Consider the following 6,905-nt stretch of genomic DNA (forward strand, 5'->3'; position numbering starts at 1 on the left):
GCCAACATCCAAGCTCATGCTTTTAACCAGTACACAAAGAACCTTTTCTTTTCTTCACCAAGACAATGAAAAAATGAAAGGGTCTCAGTCTTCCCAGGAGCTAAGAAAACAATGGTAACAAGAGCTTTTGAACAATTCTATTGATTGTGTGTCTTGTAAGTGGGTCTTGTAAGAAGAACTCCTTGGGTCTAGACCAGTGTGAGCCAGTATAAGGACCAGGACTACAATTAACAGTTTATCTTGTGCTGCAGTAAGGTCAGCACCAGCCCACATCATGCAAATGTACCAAGGCTGACAGTGCGATGCTCTCATGTGTTCTTTGAGCATCTTTGAGCATCTTAGCTTTCTTGGGAAAGTGATCATATATACAAGCACAAAATAGAAATTTTACTGGAAATAGTGGGCCAATTTGGTTTGTTTACAACACAAGACAGGTCAAATTATTTTGGTAGACTTTGGAGCAAATAGCTCCTAAACTTGCAAATTGACTTCTTTGTTGTGATGCTTCTATCATGGCTTTTAGGGGCAATTTGAAAGGAAAAAGATGGTGTCACTACAACTACCCAGTGAGAATATGCCCACATACCCAGCCACCAGGTTCGCTTGGGTACAAGCCTGAAATGCTTGAAGAAACTACGAACACTCCTACAAATGGAAGAGGCTCCCTCTCCTCCACTCCCCAATAAAAACAAGAAGAAGACTGCCTTAAGACAGTTCTTTGGCATACATATGGCTTTAGCATTTATTAAAGACTAAGGTGACATTGCACACTAATAAGAGGCATGTGCTTGTTTCTTTTTACAGTGACTTAAACTGGCTGAATATTCATTGTGTTGATTTTACAACCATCAGTCCTGGGAACACAGCTTCACATGAGCACACAGCCCCAAATGGTAGAAGCATGTTTGGGGTGTTTCAGAAGTTGTTGGAAATGTGTGCACGCGCTTGAAGTGCTAAGCCTGCCCTGAAGTTGCACTACACATCAGAGGCTGGAGTCACCAGAGATACCTCGGCTTCCTTATACATTGGCTGTTTTGATTTACATCTTGGCTGTTGCACACTGGAAACCCTTGGACTGTTGTGAGGGTTTTTACAGCCCCATTTCAGTTCCCTAGCACAGGATTACAACCCACAGTTTTAGAATCAGAGGAATTAGTCTTCTCATAAGACTCCATTTGAGATAAAGGAGCTCTCCCGGTGGGGAAGGTGCTGCAAGAACAGAAGGAGACGCACTTCATGTACTCTATTGTTACTGATGTGGCTCACATCAGCTGAGATGAACCTTAGGGTAGACCCTCAGATTTGGGGACTTTTAATTTTGTTTCTAGTTTAGGTCTGAGTAGAAATGTATGTGTTGGGGGCGGGGCAGAGGGTGGCAGGGGTTCCTTCCTCTTACAGTATCACTTTATGGCTGAGGTCTCTGGCTAAAATAAGAAATATTTGCTAATATGGAAGGTCACAGCTTCCCAGGATACAAGGGCAGCCTGGACATCTCTGGGCTGAAGCACAAGCTAAGGCAGCAAGTGCATCCCAGAGCCTCCTGAGCTTTCGCACGTACCTTTGCACACCGGATCACTGTCCTGTGGGGAAAGCCTTGCACTGAGACAGGTCCCTGGACTCTCTCGGGGTCCGAATCTGCTTCAACCTGCCCATAACATCCCAGATTCCAAACATCTTCATTTATGGAGTGAACAGAATCCCACTGTATGAACAGTTCACTTTGCTTCCAGGTATTTTGCTGAAGATACACCAAATAACAGATTTTTAAATATTGGGAATGGTAAAAACATGGTTAGGCTCTTCCCTGGAACAGGGTGGGTTTAAATGAAAAGGGCCCAAACTCAGTCCAGAACTGTCTCAGAACAGTAGGAAAGATGGACCTCCTTCCTACAGGAGAGCTGACACAGGCCATCTTCCCGGGATCTGACCTCTCCATTCCCTTTCTTCTGAACGATGCAGGCAGCTTTTCAGCAGCAAAGCCAATTCAATTTGTTAACTGATGGTCCTGCTTCCTAAATGGATTGGAAAAAAAAAATTATGGTACATACAGGGTGCATTGTGGGTGAAGAACAACTCCAGTCACTGTGGGCAGACTTAGTGAATGGAGGTTACATGGGGGTGGGGTGGGGCGGGTAGAGGGGTCTGCTTGGCACAGCATACGTGTGTCCAGTGACATGTATGATGCACTCACACATGCAACCACAGCAGAAGTATGAGTCTTGCACGGGGATGTGAAAATGTGTCCGCAGGGCCTTCATGGGGTGCACAGCGTGATTTCCTGGGCATTAAACTGAGTTCACCCTAGCGCAATGAGAGGAAAGAAGGCCTGGATTGGAAATGGCAGATGAAGTTTTTTATCCACACCCCCCCTCCCCCAAGGGATTTAGGAAATGGTTTTAGGAAAGAATACAGAGCGCAAACCGCATCCCTGACTGTCTCAAGCCCCCGAGGGGGTTGTAATTAAGGAGGTCTGGGGGTGGGTGCGAGGGTCTAAAGGTGGGTGGAAGGATGGAAGGAAGCGGCGTCAGTCAACTTCCTTGGCTGCAGTGGCTGTAGCAGCGGAGTGTGCACCCGGCTGGGCAGCCCTCCCCTGGGCCGGGAAAGGGCGGAGCTGGGCGTCGCCATCCGGGTTGTCCCCTCCTCCCGGCCGCTCTCGGGTGCAGAGCCCTCGGCGGTCCGGGAGGCTCAGAAAGAGCTCTCCCGGAGCTGGAGTCGGGAGTTCGGCTGGCGGAGCTAGGCTGCAGGAGCTCGGCCGCGCTGGTGTTCGTAAGTCCCGACTGTGGGGGTGGGGGACGGGCAGGGTGCAGGTCTCCACTGAGATGCTGGGGAGTCTCTGCCAGAGCCGGGAGGCGGGGACATCAGGATCTCGGCGTAGAGGAGCGCCTGACCCGACCTGCAGGGAGGATGTAGACCCTCATTGCCAGGTGCCCGGAACCTAGCGGCCAATGGAACCCAATGTTAGAGTTTTAATATCAGCTTTCAGAATGCAGAGCAGACAGTCCAAACCGTGGAGTTGGGGAGCTGCAGAGCTCTGAAGGGCTAGGGAATCCGGACTGCGATGGTGAGGAGCCTGGGGAGCGGGGGGTTTGAGTAGATGTCACGACCGTGAATTGAGGGTGTCTGAGCCCAGAGAACCGGAGAGGAAGGACGTAAAGGAGGAGTAGTCCTGTGCGCATTCTTGGGGCGCCCTCCACAGGGCAGAGGGGAACGGAATCCCGGAGGGGAATGCCGAGTAGAGGAAGAACAGGGCGGAAGTGGGTGCCCGAGAGAGGGGAACCCCCCCTCCCGGAAAGAGTAAGGTGAGATAGGCATGAACTTCTCCTTGAGGAAGATGGAGCGGGATTCTCCAAGGAGACACCGCAGAGAGTTGTGCTGATAGCTGTAGGTTTCAGATTTAGAGGCTATGGTGGACCGAGCGGTGGGAAAGCACAAAGGGGCAGAGGTAGCCGGCGGGACAGTGCTGGGAGTATCTCAGCCAGGAGAATGCTGTCCTTTCAGTGGAGGTGGCCGTGGACACCTCAAGAGGGTATTCCCTTGACAGCAGATTGAGGAACCCTAGACAGGACAAGTGAGGTCCCAGCAGCGTTCGCGAGTCTAGGAGTACTGGGGGACCTATGGAAGGGTGATCAGTTGCCTAGAGCAAGGAAGCAGCCAACTGCCTCAACTTTTTGAGTAGTTATAGGTACCCAGTGATACTAGAGAGACCCTTGATCCTGGTGAGCACTTTGTCTTGCGTACGTTGCACCTCATATTTCTGACCTAGGTTAGAAATGGTTTTGCTTGGGGGTGCGACGAGGAGAGACTAAGGTGAAAGGAATAGTCACCAAGTGAGATTTCCGATACACACGGGATATCTACCTTTTGCGCTTTGGGCAGAGCACATATGATGTAGGTGTGTGTAGAGTTACAATCCGTAGGTTCTATTTGTTCTTGTCCAGTGAGAGACAGCTTCTGAGGGACGTCAACAAGCACACAGCATGCCACAGGCAAACTTTGGTGTTCCAGTGTCCCGTAGTCCGTGTTTGCATTAGTGAAGGCTTGTCTCCCGCAGCTAGGAGGAAATCACCTTTACAGAAGGCACTAGCTACAATTCTCGAGTTATGGTTATTCATAGTCTGCTCCCAAGCCTGGGCTGTTCCACCCTTGTACCGGTCCATCCCTGGCATCTCAGAGGCTGGGTCTAAGTGCAAATCTCAAACCATGACCTAAGCGTGATCTGTTCTCTATTGTTTATCTTGGGTATACAAGTTGTTACATTTAGTTAAAATAACGTTGAGCATCTTGTTACCTAAGGGATATTGCTATTATTTGTGGTGAGTACTTTATTTGGGTGTGACAACTGACTCACGGTTTTTCTCTGTGATTTCTTTGCATTGGAAGGTACTTGGGTTTGGGAAAGAATATCTTTCCTTCTAGGCTATGAGGTCAGGTTCATCCTCTGGCACACAATGAGATGCCCACTCCCTGAGAAAGCTGAGAGGTTTTGTTTTTTAAACTTTGTTGTTTTGGGACAAGGTCTCATGTAGCCCGGTTTTGGTCTCAAACTTAACTATGTAGCTAATCGTTCTGTCTCCATTTCCCAAGTATTGGGATTAGAAGTATGTGTCAACACACTTAGAAATTTAGTTTTTTTTTTTCTTCTATAATGCAGGGGATTAAACACGGAGCCTAGCACTTGCTAAGCAAATATTCTATCTCTGTCTACAGCCTCAATCCCCTAGAGCTATTTGGAAACTAACATTTGATGGGTGTGTTTTTTGTTTTGTTTTGAGACATTTTGTGTATTCCTGGCTGGCTGGAAATTCTGTATGCAGACCAGGCTGGCCTTGAATTTATAAAAATCCACCTGCTTCTGTCTCCCTAGAACTGGAACTGTGCTCCACACTGGGTAGCCCAGTGTGGTTTTTGTTGTTGTTGTTTTGTTTTGTTGTTGAGGATGTTAGTATTGCTTTTTAAATTTTCTTTTGCTTTTGTTTTCATGTTTCCTTTTCCTTTCAGGAAAGGGAAAGCTTTAAGAACTATGCAAATGTAAAAGCACGTTTTCATTGCAAAATGCCATATCTGAATGAAACGTACTTGGCTGCACAGAGCACATACCCAGAGCTTTTTAAACTACCTGACCCTTGCATGAAAGATCCACAATATCATTATTGCAAGCAGTGTGTTTACTCATTTCGACACAAAGCCAGCTGATGCTTTCATTTTTTTATCCAAGTATTAAAATGAATATGTTTGTATGTATACAGTCAGCGGACTATTTCTCCCCTTCAAAAGCATTCCCTTGGCAAGCTGGGTACTAAATGTAGTGATGCTGTCATTGCTGAGAATCGTCCCGGAGCGCCTGCTTTGGACCTGCTTGCAGATTCTGCAGCACATTTGCTGCTTGCCCCAGTGCCTGCAGACCTGCAGTTGGCAGAGTCCAAGTCAGTATGAGGTCAGCTTGGGCTTCTGGAGAGCTGGGGTTTTAATATAAACTATGAAAACAGTGATGATTCTCTGGAAGGTTTTAACAATTCAAAGGAGGGCTTCCGGTAAACATGCCGCTTTTGCTTTCTTTCTTTCTTTTTTAATTAGTGCTTACCCAGAAGTTGCAGATTTAGAATAGCAACCAACACCCGAGATAATCAACTTAGAAGCAAGAAGGAACAACATGGGAAAGCCTTCCTAATGCTGTGACCCTGTGATAGAGTTCCTAACGTTGTGACCCCGACCATAAAATCATTTCATTGCTACTATGTAACTGTAATTTTGCTGCTGTTCTGATTCATAATGTAAATATCTGATATACAGAATGTTGCATAAGTGACTTCCCCAATGGGGCTGAGACCCACAGGTTGAGAACCCCTGCTTTAGAAGTTTTTGTCTACTTAGCCAGATTGATTCGGGTTTATGAAAGGGCGGAATGGCAGGACTGGGAGTTTAGCACAGGACAAAGCTGCTCCCCTCATGATAGTAAGTAATTGGAGACAGGGACAGGGACAGGGACAGAGACAGAGGCAGATGAAAGGGGCCCAGGGCCTTTTAAAGGGATTCCCCCATTAACTGTTTCCCCACCATCTCCTAATACTACAAGGCAAGCAAGCATTCTAGGTGGAAAAGCCACTGGGAGCCATTTAGGTCCAAATTAGCCAGGTGTAGTAGCATACGCCTTTAGCCCCACCATCATGGAAGTGGAAACACAAGGGTCTCTATTAGTTTGAGGCTAGCCTGATCTGTATAGCAAGTTCAAGCCAAACTACATAGGGAGGCTATCTCCAAAAACAAAACAAAACAAAACACCAAAAATGAAAACAAAAACGAAAACAAAAAACAAAACAACAACCCAAATCAATAAAAGTATTACCTTCATTTGGGTATCTCCAGTATGTTTAGGAAATATAGCTTAGAAACATCACTTAGTATACTTTATAATGTATTAGGGCATGGAAAATCAGTCTCATTTTACTTCGATGCTCTTTGCTGGGCAGTTCTTAGTCAACAGCAAAGTTAGAGACTGGTTTTCTCACTCCCACCGCCACCACACTCCCCAAGGTATCCAGAGAGCCTTACTTATCCATACGTAGGCCCAGAGCTTGAGTTTTGAGTTTGATTTTTAACTTTGCCTAGAAGCAAATGGAAGAGAATGGTTTCTGATAATGTATTTCGCGTTAGGATTCCAGGGCACACAGTGAACACAGAAGCCAAAGAACAGAGCTTAGGTCCCCTTTCTCCTTCGCTTTCACACCACCATGGCTCAACACTGAGCTAGGCGTGTTCTTAGACATGTTGCTTCTCCTCTTTGGACCTCAGTTGCTACTGTATAATTTCAATTTCCAGTGGCATTAATTTTGGTTTTTTTGGTTTTTTTTATTACGTATTTTCCTCAATTACATGCTATCCCAAAAGTTCCCCATATCCCCCCCCCC

The 6,905-nt window shown here is 46.6% G+C and overlaps 1 protein-coding gene and 1 long non-coding RNA gene across 2 annotated transcripts in view; one reads left to right on the forward strand and one right to left on the reverse strand.

The window, feature by feature from the left end:
- Positions 1 to 720: 720 nt before the first annotated feature.
- LOC110290737 lies at positions 721 to 2,553 on the reverse strand. Its single transcript, XR_002377507.1, has 4 exons — positions 2,192 to 2,553; positions 1,929 to 2,012; positions 1,559 to 1,738; positions 721 to 1,209 (listed from the first exon to the last, which is right to left on the reverse strand). It is a non-coding gene; the product is annotated as an uncharacterized LOC110290737 (long non-coding RNA).
- A 100-nt stretch (positions 2,554 to 2,653) lies between these two features.
- Paqr8 (progestin and adipoQ receptor family member 8) overlaps positions 2,654 to 6,905 on the forward strand; it is a 45,000-nt gene continuing 40,748 nt past the window's right edge. Inside the window, exon 1 of the mRNA XM_021161021.2 lies at positions 2,654 to 2,766. The gene's annotated coding sequence lies outside the window, so the exon portion shown is untranslated. The remainder of the gene's footprint in view (positions 2,767 to 6,905) is intronic.

This window comes from Mus caroli, chromosome 1, assembly GCF_900094665.2.
Source record: "Mus caroli chromosome 1, CAROLI_EIJ_v1.1, whole genome shotgun sequence".
Lineage (NCBI taxonomy): Eukaryota > Metazoa > Chordata > Mammalia > Rodentia > Muridae > Mus > Mus caroli.